The 22,444-nt window shown below is 42.8% G+C and overlaps 1 protein-coding gene across 8 annotated transcripts in view; it reads left to right on the top strand.

The window, feature by feature from the left end:
- The first annotated feature begins 10,942 nt into the window (after positions 1–10,942).
- The window catches only part of LOC128764519 (muscarinic acetylcholine receptor M3-like), a 147,887-nt gene continuing 136,385 nt past the window's right edge, over positions 10,943–22,444 (top strand). For 4 of the 8 annotated variants that reach the window (XR_008415769.1, XM_053874290.1, XM_053874294.1 and 1 more), the window contains exon 1: positions 10,943–11,076. The gene's annotated coding sequence lies outside the window, so the exon portion shown is untranslated. Of the gene's footprint in view, positions 11,109–12,586; positions 12,624–19,487; positions 19,540–22,444 lie in introns of those variants that run through there. The other 4 variants (XR_008415770.1, XM_053874292.1, XM_053874295.1 and 1 more) reach the window with 4 other exon arrangements.

Here is a 22,444-nt window from a genome sequence, read left to right as displayed (position 1 = left end):
AGCCGCCGCATGAGGTAATGAAACGTGACGAGCCGCGAGTCTGTCTCTCAGTCCATCAGCGCAGCGAGATCCAGCATCATCCTGAAAGCTCAGCTGGGATGAAGCTGATTATTCCTGCGTGAGGGACTAATATGAGTCTAACAACCCGGTCCAGATGTGATCTGTCTTCAACAGACTTGGAGGAGGGTATTTATCGCCACTTCACCTGGTTTAAGTAGCTCTGAAGGATTAGCAGGAGGAACTGCGGATGCTGTGATGAGGCAGGAAAGTTCATGTTGTGTCTGTGAGACTCTATTCGCCTCTTTATGTGTCACGTCTGTCAGATTTCTCAGGGAATCTTTCAGCATCTGGATGAGCCACGCAGCCAGGATCTGGCTTGGGAGCAGAGAAGACGAGCGCTTTTGTTTTGGCCTTTGTGTGCCAGCCTTTATCAAGCTGGGAATTCAGTGCTTCTTTGTTCAGACTGTCTACTCTGGTCTGCTGTATCACCTTCAGATCCAAGTTACATTTCTCTTGCATGATTCAAAAACATAGTGATGAGGTTTCATGAAACAGTGTCCTGATTTTCAGAAGCCACCAGCCGGCACTGTCTGCTGCATAATGTTTGGACTTGAACCTCACATCATTTCTAAAGCAAGAGCGCCGTCTGGTGGTCTCTGAAAAGTACGACCCTGTTTCATCAGCCCTGCAACACTGTTTCATGATACCTTATCTACCCATCATTTGCAACTGTGACTTTCAATGTGGCTGCACCAAATGTTCATAAAATTATTCTACTCATCCCGACATGGGGATGTAGCTAGAAATGAAGTTTTGTTTGTAAACAGAATAACTCCAAAGTGGTCTATAGTATTTCGGTTAAACTTTCAGGGTTGGTTGGAAATGGCTTTATTCGATTTTGGTAGCATCATTTGGATTTATTAAGGTCCTAAATATTTTTATTGCTGGAGGTTTATTGCATTGTTTTTGGCATTTTAAATATCATTGATACTATTCTCCAGGGAATGTGGCTGGAACTCACTGCTCACATTAGGTGAGGAAGAAAATCCTTTGCACGATATGTGGATTGGGTTATTTTGCCAAACATGGCGTCTCTAAACTGCCTTGGTGTCCACAGACTCACTCACAGTTATGAAGGGGCATGACAGGGCTTCACTTTTGTTCAGCACAGGCTCCCGACCACGAAGGACACTTTAACTGGGCTTTGGTTCAGCTTGAGTGAGTTTCACTGTATTCTACATTTTGGTCATCTGTGCCACACAGTCTCCATCGATAAATTCTGAGGAGGCAAATAAGCACTTTGACCTTTGGTTTACAGCTCATCCATTTCCATTCCTAGACTGTTTTGCGTTCTTGCTTATTCGCCTGTACACACGGCCCACAAGTGAAGAGAAAGGAAGTCAGTAAAATGCTCCTATTATTCTTCAGCTGGTCGCTATTGGGCAACATTTCACTTGCCAGGTACAAGATCTGTAAATCATGGCGAGAGGTGAAAAGAGCCGCGGGTAGTTATCGATCGGTTCCTGGCAGAAAATCAAGGCTGTTTAACTTTGCTCTAGTGTTATTGGATGGATTGAGGGCCCTACTTTGGGGGGGATTTGTTTCCACTGGGGAAACTAACTTATTCAAGCACATAAAATCTTGATTTCTTCAAAATGTTCCCAGTGCCGACGCTAGGAAGTGTCGGCAGTTCTTTACTTAAGAGAGAGGTCAGAGTGTGGCGGGGGGGGGTCACATCAAAGAGCGTCCTTTAACTCATTATACGCACCTTATTTAGAGGAGCTGTAATGAAAATCCCAGATAATCTGACTTTTGTTCTGACCGATCGGTGTCAGAGCGAACACTGCGCTGAGGCGAGGTGTGCGTCTCTTCAATAAAGATGCTCCGTACGTGTTGTTCTTTCATTTTATCTCATCTTATTGCAGAGGAAAGTGATAATGCGTGAAGGACGAGGAGCCTTGCGCATGGTAATGAGGCACCGTCCCTCACCTTGTCGCTCCATATTTAAAGATGGGAAGTAATCGGATGTCAGCAGAGCAGCGTGCAGCGCCCCGACGGACGCGAGGGGAGAGGCGGAAATGTGACACACAGATGCTTTTAATGTATTCATTATTTTTATTTTTCCCATCACTCAGCCCCATTTACGTTTATTCTCATTTGTCCCGGTTTATAATCGAGTTATACAACTATTCACTAATACTTCTTGAACTGTGTGAGCTTTAATGTCGTGGAATGTTCATGGAACGCCTTTAGTTTAATCTCATTCTTTGTCATTTACATTTAATTGTCACGAGCTTTTTGCGTCAGCACTTTACCTAACAGACTCATTAGTGATGCATTTTTAGTACATTCAAAACAGCATTCTAATGCATTTATTAGGGGTTATAGTCGACATGTATGATCATGTTTATGAAGCCACTCAGTCTAGTTGTATAGAGTCAAACTAACCGAGCCTCTCCGCATAATATAAGTCAGAATAACTCAGTTGTCTTAAAGGCCCATTCATGCTCCCGTGATGTATGAAATTGTTCCTGTCCACTTTTTAATTCAATACAATACAATCCTTATTTCTCATCATGTTGGTCCATGACCATAAATGATAGCAACCTTCACCGCAATGTTTTTTAAAAATCTGCTGCAAAATCATGTATTTTTCGCTGCCACAACCAATAAAAAGGTCGGCAAAATCCGGGAAAGACTCACTAACACTAGCTTCCTCTGAACCCTGAGTCTCAAAATAAGTCCAATCAGAACCAACAGGTTTTCATGCATTTGTAAACTGTATACAGTGGTACCTCGGTTTTTGAACATCCCGGACTTCAAACAAATCGGAGTTCGAACAAAAATTTCTAGAACTCGAACACACCCAAAAAAAGCTGGAAAAAACATAACGTGCGCAGACTCGGCAAGGCGAGTCTTGGACAGAGCTACGTATTGGGTAGTAACAGCAACACTGCCCCCCATGGTTTCTGGTGGTACTGCTCCGTTTACTCTGTGTCCGTATGCTTTGTGGAAATGTGCAGAAATATGGACGAAATGGACACAGACCACAGTCAGAAGTTCTGTACGTAACGTTGAGCATCAATAGGCCTTTCATCTCAGACCTTGCGAAATAAAATCTCACTCCGAAAGCTCAGATGCTCTTGAAAATCATCTTCTTAACATTGTATCGTCCCTTAACTTAGCATTGACTATAAATGCAGGTGGACTTCTCTCTTCTCATGGTCTTGACTGGTCAGTCAAACATGATCATAAACCTTCATCATGTCTTCTATGTTAGCATTGTGCTTGTGAGTTGCATAGGGTCAAACTCAACAGCACTGACAGTAGACTACTCATGGAAGTCTCTCTCACCTGTCGCCCCTCTTGCTGGTCTCTGAAAGCGTACGATGAGTCATTTTACGGTCACTTTCTCCTCATCGACACTCATTTTTCAAACCGGAGTGGAAGCGCCGTGGCTCAGGGATCATCGACGTGGCATCCGCCTGATGGAGAGTGAAGTGGAAAGTTGATTGACTGTGGCCATTAGTCAGCATGTGTCGCCTCTTCAGGCGCGCGGAAACACTTCCGCCAAGCGGACGTCAGCTTGATTGTGATTGTCACAACATGGCCGACACTCCAGCGGCGGGCAGGTGACCTCTCGCTGTGATTGCCCACTGATTGCATTCCCTCAAGAAACCCCCAACATACACGTGGAGTTCGACGCCGGTCACGCGAGTGCGGCTAATTCCAACCGCCAAATTACAATTCATGTGAAGCTGCTTTTGGAGAATTAAACAATGACACTAAATCATAAAAAAACTGACTTGGGTGGTCTTGCTGCTTCTACATTATCATGGGATCCTTGTATTGGCTGTTGATGCTAGCGGAAACTTCTAATCTTGTGTGTGGTCCTGGGATAGTCGGAGTGTTGTTATATTGTGTCTGTGGTGACAAACTATGTTTTACTGTCATTCAACGTCCCGAGACACTGGTTCGATGTGATGAATTTAACAGAGTAAATGCGGCCGTTAGCACTTAGCGGTTTATGTTTGTGCTTTATGTACGTTTCATGTACTTGACTGCAACACATCCAATCGAAATTCAAAATACCAAACAGAAACAAAAGGGTCATTTTCTCACACAGGGTAGAACAGCTATTGGTCCAGCACCACCGGTCGAAAAGGAAGCAGTCGGAGTCGCTGAGGAGGTCCTCCCCTGGATTTATCTTTTCATACTACAGTCTATGTTTAACCGATGTAAAGTACGATTTTGTTGGTCGCAAACTGTTGCAAAGAGTGTTGCGTAGATTCCTAAACGAAAGGCATTGGCCCAGATCGCAGATGTTCACTCGTAACCATGTTGAACATGTTGAAGTCCTCCTCTCTGTGATGAAATTTTTGTTTTGAAGTTATTACTTGAAGTTAAGTTCTCCCCATCTTAAATCTCAGCAAATGAGAGGTTACTCTATCATTGATGCTGCGGTCGCGTCCCTTGCTCATGACAGATTTATTTTGAGTCAGTGATGTCACTGTTCTCTGGTCCAACACGACGGGAGCTCTGTGTATTTAAACAACCAAGTATGCGGACAGGATGGTGCAGAGTGTTTGGACTGACAAGGAAGTGAGGCTTTGGCTGCGAGAGATTTTAACTAAGTGTGGAGTTCATATGCCGTTTAAGACAGCAGTGAGACGATCGTGATTGACAGCAGCTGTCAGCAGAGGCGGGCTGAAGGTTTCCTCCTGCCCAATAGCGACAGAGTGGGCAAAGATTTCTGCTCCTGGGAAACAAATAAATTTCAATGGGTGGAGCTTATGCACATTCGCTAATGTAAACATTGCGAACCACAGAGAGTTTTGTGCAAACAGACACATACTGAAATGTTCAATATGGAGTCCAGTCCCATTTGAAATGACACTCACATTGCCGGATTAGTCCCTCTGTAACCCTTGGTCTGAGGTGAACCTCATGAAGTATGGAGAGCTGTGCAGTAAAGTCTGGCCTTTGAGAGTTGATGATGAAGCACTGACACCATACATCAGACTGAAGCTCCGCAGGGAGGGAAAGAAGTTCCTTGTAAATTCTACCAACAACTTGTAAAGAATGACAGCGCGTCGACTGTGGGGCTGTGATCTGGGTCGGCACGACGGCGTCTCAGACGCTTTTGTGAGAGCGTGAATAATAAGATGTCTATAAAAGGGAGCAGCTCAGAGCATGTCCATTCACCGGAGGTAGGCATGAGCTGGCGAGAGTGTCTGAAGACATCATTGGTATTCAGACGCGTGGATCCTTGTCAAGGAGGGTGGTTGACAAACCCAACACCCTCAGGACGTCGGACTCTAATTGTTTCCATGGAGTAAATTGCACATTTAATCAAAAACCCTCCACACACGATGAAGAATGTGCTGCTTGTCACGATAGCTGTGACGGCAGCATGGGCTCGCGAGGAGGAATACATTTGTTGTGATAAGTTATGGCCAGTGATCGGTTCAGCACAGCGGGATTTATATTCGGATATTTTCTGAGCGGGAGCTGCTGAAGTGTTAGCGCTGCAAATTCAAGCTGTATTCATCAGCGGCTTCCACTGCGAGGCCCGAAATGAGATATTTTCAGTTGAAGCTGAACGTTTTCTTGTCCAATGCATTTGGGTTTTCTCATGAGGAAAGCGCTTCCAACTGACTCATCTTGTTTGTGCCGCTTTTATAAACTTGTGGACTGTCCTTAAATAAATATTTGTTTTTGTCTTTTCAATTATTTCTTTTCAACCCTTATCCCCCCTCCCCTTAATGGGAAACACAAACGTATCCTTCAAATGTTTGGAGCTTGATGTGCTTCTTGGCTTCATGACTTTCCTCCAGGTTTTCTCACACCGCCTGAAGGTAGACAGTAACTGACTCACTTTAAATGAAGCAGAAAGACTTTATGTGTTTGAGGCTATCTAAATGTGTCCTGTGAAGGACTGGCAACCTGTGCCAGCCTCCCACCAACGCTACATGTCGACTGACATGATAAGTTGGACCCTTTTCTTACTCCTGCCACTCATATTTTTACCTTCACTTGTAACATTGAATGTAACTTCATGAGTACTTTAATCTGAATTTGTGTTGCTCTGCACTCTGTGTCCACAGCCCCTCATATTCCTTGGGGTTGTGGCCGACTGCTTTATTGCGAATAAATATTAATGTTGATCAATAATAATAAATGATGACGATGATGATGAGTGTTATTATATTATTATTGCTGTTGTTGTTGTTTTATTTTGATTTATTTATTTTATCATGGTTTTATTTTAAGAGTTTCTTCCATCTTAATGATGTTAGTTAATCGTGAAGAGCAACTTATGTTATTTTTCTGAGCTCTGTGGTTCTCTATGCAGCATATTTTATTGACAAAAACACTCTCAAAATAATCCAGAGAAATGCACATGCATCTGTTATTATCGTTCAGTATCTGCTCGGCTCCACGGAGCTGCTCGGTGAAGGCCATTATGAAGTGAAAAGTGTCTCTTTCGTCTGCCGGGCTACAGTAACTGGGTTATCGGTGTGTTCATGCACTTCTCGAGGAGTCAGCTGCTGTGAAATTGCAGGAAGGTGAATGTTGAGTCTGAGCGTTTAGGGAGTGTGTTTGTGGAGCTTTGCGCCGCAGGTCCGCTGATCCAGAACCCCTCGCCCGTTTCTCCAGGACATTTTATTATTCATGATTTGAAAATAGATGAGGCGAAGCATACTTCCAAGCGAACTGAGTTTCAGCATACAGTAGATTGTCATTAGCATTAAAATGCTGGCGCTTATTCAATTAGTCTTTTAGTCGTATCCGCTTGAATTCACAGTGGGATCTGTTGGGTCAAATCACTGGGAAAGATTAAACACATACAGTATATTGATCCCGTAATATGCCTGAGCCGTGTGCTCTCATCTTCTCCCATTGGAACATTGATCTGCAGCAAAGGTCAAAGGAATTTAGCATAAAAGACGTGGGGACGGGCTGCGCAACAAGGCTGTGCGGGAAACGCGAGGGTTTTGCATCTGACTGGTTGTTGATGGTTCTCATTACAGGATAACAAGAGAGGCAGCGTTCATTATGGTGGACCAAGAACTTGCTAAACAGCCACAACGAAATGCACTTAAGGCTGAGGGGATATTTAGGCACGAAAAGTTCAAAGGGGAAAAAGAACAAGGAAGCACTTGTCACTATAGAGTCACCTTTTTGATGTTCTTTTTTCTAAGCGGCTCATGGAACTCTGGAGCCATTTTTTTAAACCTCACTCGATGCTACAAATGTCGCCTGAAACATGGCGCGACTTGCCTTCATGCTTGTGTGTGGCATGTCGTCCCTGAATTGCCTCCTCAGTTCAACTCCTGCTTGAATGGGCGACATCACACATTTGACTCACACAAGCCTCGTAACTGAGCTGATGTGTGTCAAATTGTTTCTCCCCACGTCCCAGATGTCATTTGCAGCCTTCATTTGCAATATTTGCTTCATCATCTGGGGCACTGAAATGAAATAAATGAGTTTATGTCAATATTTTCACTCCACATTGTAATATGATGTGTTCATCTCTCTGTAGCTTTTTATCCCGCAACCCTACAAAGAAAGATGTATTAAATTCAGAGGGATTAGCAAATGTCCGTGAGTTCGAGGCAGAGCCTTCATGAACTCCAGAGCATCGACTAACCACATCAGCAGTAGCTTTCTTCTCTCGCGGCAGACACGCCATTATGTAAGAAGCACACGTTGAACCTGGCGTCCAGATGGAAAGATCTCCGCTCACAGGATGCAGATGATGAGCCTCTGTGTCAAAGAGCCTTGGAGGCATTATGGTAATGAGAGTAATGTAAATGCCGCTGGAAGTCTACATGGCCGCATATTCATGTCTGTGAAATCCAGGTTTTTGCACGGGTGAGAAAGTGTGGTCGGCGGGTCCGCGGTGGGAAGCGTTCAGACTCCAATTCTGCCGGTCCCCGCAGTCACTGGTAATTGGCTTACACATTCCTCCAAGGATTACCACTCACTTCTTATTTGTGTTTTGGAGAAACATATTTTGCCGTTTGTTTTGACACTGAATTACATGTAGACGCAGAATGTTCTCCTGTCAATTGGCTCCAATGGCCACTCACAGCGTCTTCTCACCTCAAGAAGCATGAATCTTAATATTTTCACGTATTTGTTGAAGTCATCGCTAGCTTTCCTCTCATCTTCACATCACACACTTCATATACCCAGACGTAATCTACCTTGGCTTCTGTCCGACGGTCTGGTACCTGCTCAACGCATGGTTGTGATGTTGATGTTTTTGTCCACAAGTGTGACTGGCAATGTCAGCACTCCCTCACCAGCGGTCGAGGAGGACTTAAGGCAGACAGTTAAGGTCGACTGTGAAAGATGTACAATATGCTCTGTCATCGTCTCCCCAGTCAAACTGCAACACATTCTTCAAAAACACCCACAATCCTGTTGGGACACCACATACACTGGGGGAAAAAAATGGAAAGCCTGACTCCCCATCTTTGACTCCTTTTGAGCCTCACTTACTCCACCGAAATGCAGCTACTCTACCTTGGGTCACTTACCAGTGACCATACCCTTTAAGCTAACATAATGGGGATAAATGCCACCAGCCTGAAGAAGCATTTTTTATTGTCAGATAAAAAGGGCACTCAGTATTTACCTGAACCTCTGCTCTTACCTGGTATGGGAGACCTGAAATGATAATACTGATTCAGAAAGAACAGATTTGGTTCTCGCGATGATGGCGCTTGAGCCTTCCAAATCTGGCACTCCAAGTCATTCCATGTCACCCCTGAAGGCTCTAGTAGTTCCCCTAGTAGTAATGACACAGCAGCTAATAACAACAAGGACACTGACACATACCAAAGACATTTAAGACACACAAGTCTCACGTTATCAAACAACGCACAAGTTATCAAACAACACAAGGCAAATAAATACCCATAATATGTGAAGAAATATGACGAAATAAATGAAATATAAGTAGTTATCAGTGAATAGAAACTACATAGATAGATAATAAATAAACAAATGATGGACCATGGACTGTCAATTTACTATTGTACCACGTGACAGCACAGGGCACAAAGGAGGGTTGACATTGGTCCTTCATGCATGCATTGATGGCCCATCACCATCAGGCTGTTCTGGACGGGGTGGAACTGGTTGACCATTGTGGGTGACACTTGTTTTGTTTTTTTTGACAACAAAAATATTGTGTTTCTCCTGATACATGCTGAAATCAAGAACTGGCAGTTTTCAAGGGGAAACATTATACAGTATGCTGTGACTAGTCATGGGTTCATGAGGTTTTCATGAAACACTGTTCTGATTGTCAGAGGCCACCAGATGGCACTGTTCGCTGGACTCATTTTTTTATAATAATTGAATGAAACATCACATCACTTCTAAACCAAGAGTGCAAATAAGCGAAAATAAGGACACTGTTTCATGATCATGTTTCATCTACCCATCACTAGTCAAAGGGAAGATGAGATGAAGATTGTGTGGACAATACCAAGTAATCAGAGCAAAATGGAAAAGAAAGATAACATAACATCATATAATATATCATGGAACCTTATTTCAAAACACATTATTTTCCTTCAATTTGTCTTGATGGAGAGGAACACTGAGGTTGTAAAACTGCAGACTTTCAGACCTTACATTCATAGTTGAACTTGTAGTGGAAAATGAAAAATGTACATAATAAAATTGGAGTGGTCAGCAACATTTCTGTATGATCAGTTTTGTGGTCTGTACTCTGGCCTCATGAGGGCCAAGGTCTGACCGCAGGAGATTACAGTGGTCAAGCTTTCATATTGTAGAAAGTAGAGTTCAAGAAGCCATTGTCTGGAAACTTCCAAAAAAAACTGATGCCGGACTAAAGGCCGTTCAATGAAAGCTGGGGACGCTGATTTTGTTTAATCTCTTACAGTATGTCTTGTCATGCACTGTCTAATAATGATGAATTTCTTTCGCCCCTTGACCCTTTGGCTCCTCGTGTGGGGGAGTTCGACACACCTGTCTTCCTGTCACAAGCCATCGCTTGGAACTGGAGATGCTGATCCTCATCTTGCCGCCTTGCAAACTGAAACCAGACAGGACGATGCCAGTAGGACCAAATCCTCTACCAAAAAATAAAAAAAAGTGATGAATCCTTGGCTCACTAAACAGCAACACGTCTCCACGACTCATCCTGTCTGTGCGAGTCCCTCTGGGTGCAGATAATTGACTACTCCTTATCGAGAATGACAGCCGAGGCGTTCTCTTCTCCGCTGTTTATCCGCAGCCCGTCGCCCTGATCTACTCCTTGATGGGCACCTTTGTTTCCACATCACTCCTCTCATACTCTGGGATCACTGCTAGCTCCTCCTCTGCAGCGATCATTCATTCATTGCTCTGATGGCTAATACCTACTTTAGTAAGGGTATATTCACACATCTATGGCAGTGTTTACCGCGACCCTTGACACCCATCAGCACTGAGGGCTCCAAACTTTTGCAAGCTTCCCACAATCCTGATATAAGCAAATTATTTCCTTATAAATGTGGATATGATGTAGCTCATGCAATATTTATTATGCCATTTAACATGTGTTTTGACATCAACACGTATGTGGACCACATTCCAAGTCACTCATTAATCAAAAATAAAAATAAAAAATCGACATTAATCGAAAAAAACAACATGTTGGAAATAGATGTTACAGTAGTTCCTAATTTCACTTGATGATGAGTTACAGAATGATGTAATTCATGCGTAATACAATAATATCGGAGAGAAGCATATGGCTGACGGTGAATATTATCAATGGATTTGAACGGGAACAAACGGGTGTGCCACCTGCTGACGCGTCATCTCACGTCCGACCAATCCGGGGTGAGTGTGCGCTCGTGCGCTCAGCAGCTCCCGCGCGGCTCCCCTCGCGCCCTCCAATGCTCCGCGCGGTGGCGGAAGGAGAAGGTGCCGGTCCTGCGGAGCTCGGTGAGCGGCGTCGAGTCCCGTCTCACTGCCTCCCTGGAAGTGCCGCTGGGAGCGCGTCTGGACTCCGCTCAAGTTTGATTTCGGACCGTTACCCTCCCGGTGAGCTCTGCGCACCTGCCGACATTTGCGAGGTACATTGACAAAGTTAGTTGGAAATTGCTCCTCGGATCGTTGGTCACGCTGCGTTTTAGCTTCTCCCCTGGTGATTCCTGCTTGTTTTCTTGTTTTGTTTAGCGTCTTCTTTTGAGATGAACACTAAATATTCTTCTGAATTTTAGGTCATGAAGCAAATTCACGACCCCAGCCTTTACATAAATATTTACTGAACTTTACATATCACTAAAGACGCGGTCACTTTAAAATGATGCCAAGCTAGAAATGAAAATTTTTCTCATGTTGGATGATGTGAAAGTACTTGCTGGAGATGGTGCTGTGGTCCTTACATGGCTTCATGACTGTTTATTTGTGGACTCCTTAGATGGGAATCCTAAAAGAATGTCCCCTCTCGGTGACCTGGGGCTACTTTGACATTTGGTTGGGTATTGAGGGGAAGCAGAGCGAAGGGCATCCGTGCCATGGAACTCATATTTCCCTTCGGCGCTCTCGCCGTTGTTCATCACAGAAGCTCGGGAGTTTGGCATTGCCACGGCTGCGCATCAATCACTGTGCTGCTTCAATGTGCTTCAACAGCATCAGCGAGTCTGTCTGCTCAAGGTGGAGCTGGAATGTGTTTAGAGGACTTGCGGTGGAGGATGAGAAACAGAGGTGAAGAGCCGCAGTGTGATATTTGTTTTGGGCCCCAGTCAATATCAGACGGTTCCTCGGGCTCCTGATAGATGTTTTTGTCTTGCACAATACCGTATTGATCATCATGATGACTTTCCGTAATAGACTGTGCGAGGAGGATGGCACCACCTTGACTGCCTCTGTGGCTCCGGTCAAAATGGCTTTGCTGCTCTGTTTACCTTTTGCCATTTCGTTGTGTCTGTCTGGTTTCAAGCTTTTTCACATTTCGCATTACGATTATTATATGGCACAAATCTGGAGTCATCAATTTAAAGGGAAAGGTAGACGGGGATATTTTTCCAGCAATATTCGCCCACATTTTTACTTGATCACAAGAAAAAAGATTTAAAATTAGACCCCCTTTTTTTCTTCCTGCGACTGCAGTTAACTTGAACTCTAGGATGGTTGCTTTTGTATCTGTTTCTGAATATTGTGATGCCTTTAGTTGCTCTACATACAGTATGGCCAGTAACAAAAACAAAGTGAATGACATGTCTAGCTGGAAAGAAGATATTGTCAAAACATACGTACATAATATGCAGAGGGGTTTTACGGTGAATATCAGAGGGCATCTTGTTCTTTAGAAGGATGGACAGCCCACTGTCACACATATCTTGACCTCAGTCTTTGAACAGAAGTTGCCCCGTGGTTTGTGGGTCCCTCCACGAAAAAAAAAGTAATAAACATCTAAAGTTTAGGTGCAATCTTAAACTGAGCCAGTGAGGCGATGCTCAGGTGTTGACTTGTCTTGTCTGTTAATAACAGGGGGCAGCACTTCCAACACGCTGAAAGAGTGAAGGTGCTGCCTGTTTGGGCCAGTGGACCAGCTATTGCAGGAACTAGACCTGAACCTTTTGAAGGTATGGATCTCCTTTTAGTGGGTGCTGCTGAGTTACGAACGCACTCGTAACGCTACTGCATCAAATGTTACTCCGAGAGATGTGGCTCAAAGATTAGGCCACAAACTAAATTGGTATCATTCAGTCATCCATGTGGTGGTTAAATAAGGAAAGACAGATGCCACTTTCTCAGTTGAAATATAGGCTGCATCGCTGCATTTTAACAAGCCAAGCTGCAAATTAGCAGCCTGTTGTAGTTCCCACTTTACACAACCAGTTGGAGGACACCTGTTGCTTCTGAGCGACATTTGTGTTCATATTGTAATTCTGGTCTGAATTGAGATTGAAAACTGCCCCGCGGTCGAGGAGACGTGGAGCAAAGCAGAGACCTGTAGAGGAGATTTTACTGTGTCGAAATGGAATATTCACCCTCATACAGTGAGACAGAAAGAGATGCGCGTAGTGGCATCATCACGTTTGGCGTGACAGTCTGCAGAAAGCACGTGGTGTGATGGAGAGGCGGCAGATGTATTGGGGAAAATCAGAGGAAATAGCGTCCCATGCGGTTGAAGCTGTGGGATACACAGCGAATAGTAATGGAGGCTGCAGTGGAGTTCATGGTCCTGCTGTAAAAGAGAGTGATGATGCCCACCCGTCATCATCATCGTTGTCATTGTAAATTGAGAACTGAGGAAAAGTACCTCCAGTGGATCTGATAAACATCTGTAATTCACTATGGTCACTACCAGGTGAAGTCATAATATACACATTACATGAGTGAATTACTTTCTTTCCAAAACCTTGGGTCGCACTGAAGACTTTTCTCATTTATTCTCTGCCTTCATCTCTTACAGTTTTCAAGCGAATGCCTTTTGAACTTGTGAGATCAGAGTTGAATATTTAAATGGAAAAAAGCCTCGCGCCTAAGGAGTTAATAAGGAAGTGTGCTGAGCTCTAAGGCTGAAGTCAGTTTTACAAAGAGCTGGAGTGTGTCAGATTTTCAATCTGCGCTGCACTCAACTGTCTTACAGATTTCTGAGCCCAGATTTAAAGCCAAAAAACTCCACTCATCACGTTGAATAGTGTCAGATAAATCCTCCATCCAGTTATTTCAGTCCTAGTAAGTAATAGTAATAGTAATAGTAGTAGTAAGTAAGTAATAGTAGTAAAACCTAATAGTATCTTGTCCCCGTGGGACAGTAATTAAGTTTGACATTCTATCGATTATGTCTCCTTTTTCTGTCGAGGAAGTTATTCTGCAATAGGTATCGTGATCATTTTATGGGCCAGCCCTAAACACAGTTGAATTTTTGGGTGATGTGTTTTTTTCAGTGGCAGCGCGAAAGACAAGCAACAGGTGATTTTCGTTTTTGTCAAACAGGGCCATGGTTTCGCCGTTATGCCTCCACAAAAATGAGATGGATATCACGTGATAACCTCAACCATCTCAGTGAAAACCCTCAAGAAGGTCTTATTTGTGAGGTGAAAATGTTCGTAACTCTCTTCTCAGTACAACGTAGAAACGCTGCCTTTAATCCCCCGTCCACATTCTGAATAGTTAATGAAATAAGACCAGTAAAATTAGTTTGTGAAATCCATTTACTCAACCACTGCCTCATTTTTAGATACAAAAGGCCCTTGCTGAGTTAATCTAGAGATGAGGAAATTAAGCCACGATTCCCTGTGCTGTTTGGTCTAAGCAAACAAACATAATACGGGCTGACCTCAAGGCCATGTGGCATTCAGTGGCGGGCACCGAGGGACTACTTTTAGAGAGTTCGGAGTGTGTGTTGGGAGGTATTTGACAGGAGTCAGCTGGCCAAACAGACAGGCTGAGCCCCTTGTTGGGTTTCATTAGCGCACGTCTTGATGTTAAAGCCAGTGTAATCCACTTTCACAGCCATGGAGACCACCACTGTGTCTATCTTTAGACAACACATGCATAGAAACCTCCTCGTCTCACGGTCAGTCCCTGAAACAATAACGTCAAATGGATGCTGGTGCCCCGTCCCTGCTTTCCACATGCTGGATTAGTGAAGGTGATTCTTTTCTGGAGGCCTGTCCGTCACAGGCAGCCTTGTGAACTTGTGGTCTGCGCCTGCTTTGTTTCTCCGTTAACATGACATGATGCCGGAGGGTGCGATTACAGTTAAGTCCCATTAAATTAGTCCTTCCGCTTTGCTGTGTTTGGACAGCTACTCTTGGACATTTGAGTGTCTTCAAGTTCACAGACAAACTGCTTGAAAGCAGGATGACAATTCTGACTTCCTGGGAGAGACTTCTTTCTTTGTGTTTATGTGGTGAGGCACTTCTTTGGTTTTGCCCCATAAATACATTTTGGAAACAATAACAAACAATAATGCTTTATTGCCGCTGTTCAAAGCTAGAAGACAGTTAAGTGGCACCAAATAGATCTTTTATTCAAACAAAATTCAAGAAATAGCTGTTTAACAGTGCCTTCAGACTAGGGACGGACGATATTTTGTCATACACAATATGACAATTCTGCATCTCGCGATAAATGCGATAAACACACTGCGCGCTCGCTGCATTGGACTCGCATAGATAAGAATAGGACAAGACTTTGAAGGTGCGGAGTGCTCTACAGCTCTGCAGCGTTTGACAGCCGACACCGTTGTGTGACAGTTGTGGTGGTCTTAGGTTCACGATTGCAGTCTTAAACTTATTTATTATTTGGTCGACGCTGAGTCTGTGGATCTGTGTTTATTTTATTAGCTGGAATGGTCCTCATAGGTTTTCTGACATGGTTGTCTGCCTTGGTTCATAGCAACACATGCTGGCACCTCGGCAAAACACCGTGGTGAAAACGGTTGGTTAGACGGACATCCGCTCTGTTTTTGGCAGCGCCGTCCTCTTCTGTGTCACCAATAGGGGTTCACAGATCGTGGACACACTCTGCTATAACCCGGCGTCAGTTAGGGACCATCAACAAATGCTATGCAATAAGACAATGAAAAACAACCATTTTAGGAGAGAGTATTGTGAAAAGTTTTGTCATCACATGAGACAAAGGACTGACAGTTTGTATAATGATTTCCAGAATAGAATATGACTAAATGATCATTTATACACATTATTTCTAATATTTCTTCACTAGAAAATGTGTCCTGACTGGTCAACTGTTTGGAGACATGAGATACAGCCAGATCAGACAGCTCAATTTAACCCCTAAATACAACTGGCAGAGCAGTCTGTCAGACACCAGCAGGTTCTACCAGAGAGGTGAAACATTGAATTTCTCATCTCCACACTTAGTTAACTATTCTATTTAAACATGAACATGATATTGGAGGCAAACTCCACTCATAAGATTCATCATAAAACAGTTTCAAGAGCGAGTGTAGTGTGTTCTACACATGAAATAGAATGAAAATGTATTAATCGTGATGATTGTAGTTATCGCCGAAATGACAACATTTATGGTGAGCGTCAGTGGTTCTCTTCCTCTCCATCTTTTGCCTGGTGTGTACTTCCATTTCAAACATTCTTTCTCCAACATGTTCCCCATCTCTCCTCTCTGACAGACCCTCTGTATCTGGCCTGACGTCTCCAAAAGACTCAACAAATTCCATACTTTTTACAGCCTTTCTTTATTCTAGTACCTTTGATGTATATTCTAAGCTTTTGAGACCCCTCCCCACTTCCTTACAAGCCTTTTCCATGCGCTCTTCACAGAGCATGTTAAGGAATTTGACCACGCTGATCACAACACTTGAATGTTTAGGGGGCCAATCTGGACACGACAGAGTCCGGCTGTACTGTGTAATGGAAAAAAAGCTGCAAAATAATTTTACAGGAATTCTTCTTGCAGGTAAAATCCATGATGTGCCAAGTCCATGATCAGTGACCCTTGTGATGAATACACAAGCAGAACTCATTTCAAGTTCTCCCAACACATATCAAACAGCTATCATCAGGATATTAAGAAGTAAAGCGCTTTTTCATGGGGTCCCATCGCTGGATTTAATCTAGATTTTATAGCCAACATAATGCATGTTTAACGGCCACTCATCACTCCCTGACCTTCCCAGGCGTCATATACGTTGGTGAAGTGTCCCTTTATTGCTGACAATAAGTCTTCAACTTACAGGTCGGTTTAACAGAGCTGCTGCATGTTGACTTTAGGATATTGTGTATGTTCAGCACACACAAGAACAGAGATAATTCGAGTGGTTCAAAGGTCACATATCGTGCATGGCGGGAAAGGTGATTGATTGCAGTGGGCAGAAAAGTTTTGCCTCTGGTTTGTTTAGACCTTTTAGCTTCATAAAAACCCAGCAAATCTGTCAGCTTCATGTTTTTTCTCTTGAACCATGAGTGCTGCCATACCATTTGGAAATGCCTTGAAACCTTAATGCTTCACACAAGGGTTGCCTCAGAGTCATTTCTCTCTTTTTGCCTTTACATCTTGACCATCTTTTTGTCTTTCTGTCAGCAGTTTTCTCTGCTCTTTCTCTCAGTGGTCACCAGGACTGGGCACTCAAGGCTCTGAGTCCCCAGTCAACATGACACATAGCCCACACAACATCATCATAAAGGGTTTCCGCCAGGATTTTTGAAACTGTAGCAGAATTGTGGATATAATCTCTCAATATAGGCAACGAAATGAGGGACAGAAAAATATGTACAGGGCGACCGACGGTATCAGAAATTCATAACACATTCAGGAGCAAACAAAATAGAACAATCCTAGTTTTTTTGTCCAAAAACTGGAACAATCTAGATCTTCAGAATGCCTGCTGCGTCTGCTGTTGCTCTTTTGTGTTTTGGTCTCTCTGGGATGGCAGTAAATGAAATTTAATGTACTTCTCTTCCTCTTTTCTCTCCCCCATCTGTAAGCTTGGGAGTCAGTGATCAGCCATCATTGCTTAATGCCTTCAGGAGAGCATTCTTTTTCTTCATTTGCAGACGGCAGAAAAGGGATACTCCTCGTGGCATATTTTCCCTGTGCCAGTATGGTCTGGGGTTTTTAAAATATGAAATTATTTTCAAGATAAATTCAGGTATCAGTGCTTGATAAAATATTTAACAATGATGACTAAGTCAGTGTTTATATCTCTCGACCTTTTATTGGATTAAGCTCACATCGGTCCCTGTGGTTGTGAGGTAGTCGTATTTGAATATTGCCCTTCCTCCGAACAAACACTCATGGAGACGCTTGTATTACTTATTATGGTCTTTGTCTGTGGAGGTGTCTGCATGAGGTCCTGAAAGCGTTAGAGTGTCCTTTGAGCCGGGAGGGTTTTACTCACTTCAAGCTGGTATTTCTTATTCTTATTCTCACGCTTTTTTTTCATCTCCATCCTCGCTGGTTGTTTCTGCACAATCATCTTGAATTTTAGAGTTTGGGGACTTAAACAAGAAGTGTTCACAGATGGTGACAGTATCGGATACGGAACAATATAATATTTAAACAAAACAAATATACCAGTCGAATTGTATCTCGACCCATTTTGTTTAAATACATTTCAAAACCTTTCCTTGAGATGCGAGAGGTGAACAGTGTAAAATAAATGAAATGTATGAGAGAAATTAGAAAGCTGTGCAAAAGAAACTGTTTTTAGAGTCTGTAGACTTCACACTGTGTTCTTTCGTTTTTTTTTTTTTTTTTATTGTGGCTGACTCGTGATAGTGTTTTAAATGTCTAAATTTTGACAGGCCTAATAAAAGGTTATGTTGCTCTTGATTCTACTGAAAGCCACGGTGTCACCCGGCACCCAGTTTCAAAATTTCAGTTTCAAAGACACAGAAATGACAGCGTTCACCATAGTTCAGTGTCAAATGCAGTTTTCGTTCACATTGTGACAGCGTCTGTGCTGCTTGAAGAGTTTGCAATGGGGTCCCGAATAGGAACGTCAGCAGCGATTTCGGCTTCCTCTGCGTGTAGTACATCACATGAGCGTAATCCGATGGTGACATGAAGAGTAACTTGAGTCAAAAGTCTGGCATGACTTTCAAACTTAACTTGCCATACATAAGATCGCCGCCTTTCAGTTATTTATTTATTTATGTATTTTTATGAGTGAACCGTTTTTGTCAAGGTGTCGGACAAGTAAATGTGAGTATGATGTAAATGAAACATGCTGCAGCTGCGCTGTGGACGTAGTTCTGTGCTCAAGTTGGTACAGGCTTTAACAATGCCTGACGGCATTTTGGATCCAAAATGTCTGGTCATATGTTATATTCATTTTTATTTTTGAATGAGCTCCTTGCCATCCGTCAGTTCTGCTATGTTTTTTTTAAAATATATTTTGATTAGTGTGACAAGCTTTCAAGCTGCCATGGTGCTGAAAGTTGGAAGACAAGATCTGCATCCTGGGAGCATTTTTAAAATGGAACAAAGCGGTGGTTTTTCTTAAGTTGGTGTTGATATAAAGCTTTTATAAGACACACACAATGACCTAATCGGCCAGATTTGGTCCCGGGTCCTGAAGTTCAATGCTTGAAAGAAACTTATTTTAGTTCTTTATCTTCTGGGTTTGAATCCTGGGATGAAATATATTCATTGTAAGTGGATTTATGTTATAGTGTCACTTAATCTAAGATCTAACTAGTCAAAATAACCCAACTAAACTGAAATGAAAGAAGTGCCATGATTTTCGTGATTTAGACTCAGTTATGCTGCTGTGTACGAGTGCATCATAAATACATGTAGCGATTAGGGACTCATCCAAGTTTGTCATCCTTGCTCTTGTTCTGTCGTTTGTCACGGTGTCTTTCCAACCGAGTTTTGTTCCTCTTGATAAAGTAAACGTCACTTGAGGGAGTTCAGATTCTGGTCCGACAACCGACTGCTTTCTCACGTCTGCGGCCAGTTCTTGCTAAATAAATCATCGACTGGCTCTTCTCCATTTTTCACTGGAGGTCCAGCGGGATGGACCGGAGGTAAAGAGCACTGCGCTGTGGAGTATGAAATCACGACTGGGTGTGAGGGAGAGGCAGCTGCTGCGAAACGCTGCTGGTCCAAAGCAAGAAGAAGCAGAAGTGAGCAGTGCTCTCAGTGTAGCAGAATGAAAGGAACAAATGATTCTGGTGGTGACTGATGTATGACCCAGCATGGACCAACCTTTCATACTCAACAGTCAGCCATAAATTGTAGCGAGCAAATGATTGTTGATGGCTTGTTTATTATTCCCAGCTAATGTAACTCCACATGATATTGATCGGATTATGGATTTCATTTGTAAATGAAACGTCCCCCCAGCACTCAATGTTGTTCTTTTAACTGCGCCACATTTGTTTGTGAAGAATGTTGTGAATATGAACCCGCTTTCTCATGAATTATCGCCCCATTTATAAAACAGAATAGAGCAGCAGAGGACAAAATAATGTGTTTTGTGTGCAGCATTCCTGCCTTAATTAGCCTTTTACATAACATTTGTCATTAAAAAAATAAAAATAAAATTGTTGGTTGTTCACCTTATTATTTTTCAGTCCCTTGCTGAAATGTTTCTAACGTAGGCGCTGACATTTAAATGTTTTCCCCTTTACTACTTTGCCGCGAGTCATTTGTAATTTGCACATTTCAGCTGGAAATCATTTCTCTTGAAAATAACAAACTGTTTATAAAGACATTTGCAAAACGAATAAAACTTAAACACCGATTTCAATGCTTTTCCTTGAAACCTACACTATCAGCAAGATCAAGGATCATACTGGGGTTTAGAACTGCAGTCAAATTAGGATATTGGTTATTTAATCCAGCTGTGTACATCATGTGAAAAAATGTACAAAACCCTAAATCATTTTAATTCAAACATGTTTTTATATACCTCTTCAAGGTGGCAAAAAACAGAAAAAAACTTGCTCGAAAGCAGCAATTGTTCTGTCAAAAGGACAACTGAAAAACATTTAATTCGATGTGAGACGTCGCAGGTGAATCTCCAGAGACAGCGCCATGTACGTGAAATATCTACATACAGTAGCGGGAGTCAGAGACAGAGAGCACTGCATTTATGAAAGTTTCCACTGTGGATGTTTTCAAAAGTTTCAGATTCAGGTGGCTAGCGAACGCTGCACCCGAGTCCTAAACAGCGACGGATCCGGTCGTTTCCGTGTCCATGTAAACAACATCTGAGAAAGGCTGGTCATCTGGCTCGGTGAAATTAATAATTATTGATCAGTTATTATGATTGGCAGTGACAGGTAGTGATCATGATCGGTGACCGATCGATCGGAGCATCCCTGGCTCTTACACTTTGTAATTGTTCGGAAAGTGCTTTGTGTATTTCTAAAGAGGAATCACCCGACATTTCGGAGGTTGAGGACTGAGGTTGAGGGTTAAGGAAGGAATGATCCGGCTGTGCACTTTCCAGTCCTGTGTGCAGGCTGTGTGCTAATTTATCCATCCAAACAAGGGTATTAGTAACTCAGCTGCACAGTGTGCTATCAAAACTAAAGTGATAGATTTCAGCACCAGCAGGAATGGAGTGCGAACAATGAAGCCTGCTGTGTGCGTGAAGGCATCTCTTGATCATGAAAGGCCGTTTCATTTAACCATTCTGGGAGTAATAAGGCGATGTCAGCAGGACGTTGGATTGCATTTTCTTAGCGAACGGATGCACACTGCGAAGTGCTGAACTCACCAAATGTGCTTTATGTGATGGTGTCGTGCAGAACATTACATGGAGATCAGTTTCACACCTGCTCTGCAAAAAGACGAGCGTATCGCATTCATTATTTATCGCTGGTGTTTTACTTTCTCTGGATTTTAATTCACAAATACCCTGCGACAGATGCTGGGGCCGCCACCAACACTTGTTTTTTTGTGCGGTGAGGTGGTTCTTTAAATCACCTGGTCATGTCTGACTGCATGTAAACGCACACAGATAACCCAGGTTATCGCTCGACGGTGGCGGCTGATTAATTTAATCCACTTGTGTTGAAACAGGAAATTAAAAACTAATTGACGGTGTTTATTCAGGTGTTTGTTTACTGCTATCGTGTCTTGGAATATTGGATTAGATGGGTTTTTTTTCACTTCTAAATGCCAGTTGAATCTAACTTTTTTCGTTTGTGCTCGCATCTCAGGTTCTGAAAAGTGTGTCAAATAACTAACTGAAATGATTTGTTTCTAACCTGCGCTCACCACCATCAGTCTGACCATAGCTCAGCACTTTTTGTATACAAGTCTTTGTTTCCTGCTTGAAAAAAGTGACAGCATGGCAGAAAAGCTTTAGAGCTGGAAGGCACAGGAGGAGAGTTGACAAAGGACAGAGTGGTCACAGTTCTTTAAGAAAAACAAAAACTGTCTCCAGTGAATCAGCGTTCAGAAGCTCTTACTTTCATCGTTGTGTCTTCACTGTTGCATTTTTTCATTAACGGAGAATAAAGTGTGGGCTTCCGTCACAAAAACCTGCCACACATCAGACAGACTCCTCTGAAGTTTGAGAAATCTTTTGAAAACATTGACACTTAATGCTGATTATCGTTTCATCATCTGAATAATCCGGCCACTTTGTGTTGATGTCTTTGTTTTTTGTGCCACAAGTGCTCAGAAACAAGGGCTTTAATTGCATTTATTGAAGATGATTGTCTGTCAGTCTTCAGAAGTCAGTTCGACAGGGAGGGATTTAGTATTTATCTGTGATAATGTGGTGATACACAAGCTGAAGGCAAGTCCAAGTATGAAATGCTAAATCAATCAGTCCGTTCTTGAAGTATGGGTCTGCGGGATGTTTTGTGGGAAGATCGATGGAGTAGCAGCAGGAGTGGTTCACGGCTTCACTTCTATGAAGCAAACAAAAAAAAGGAACTTGCAATCTTTATTTCCTGCTTCTCTATTTTGCAACCAATTTCTTCTCCACCTGTATCCCCGAGAT

Source organism: Synchiropus splendidus, chromosome 9 (assembly GCF_027744825.2).
Source record: "Synchiropus splendidus isolate RoL2022-P1 chromosome 9, RoL_Sspl_1.0, whole genome shotgun sequence".
NCBI lineage: Eukaryota > Metazoa > Chordata > Actinopteri > Syngnathiformes > Callionymidae > Synchiropus > Synchiropus splendidus.
The sequence above is the reverse complement of the archived record's forward strand: the minus strand, read 5'-3'. Positions and strand labels throughout refer to the sequence as shown.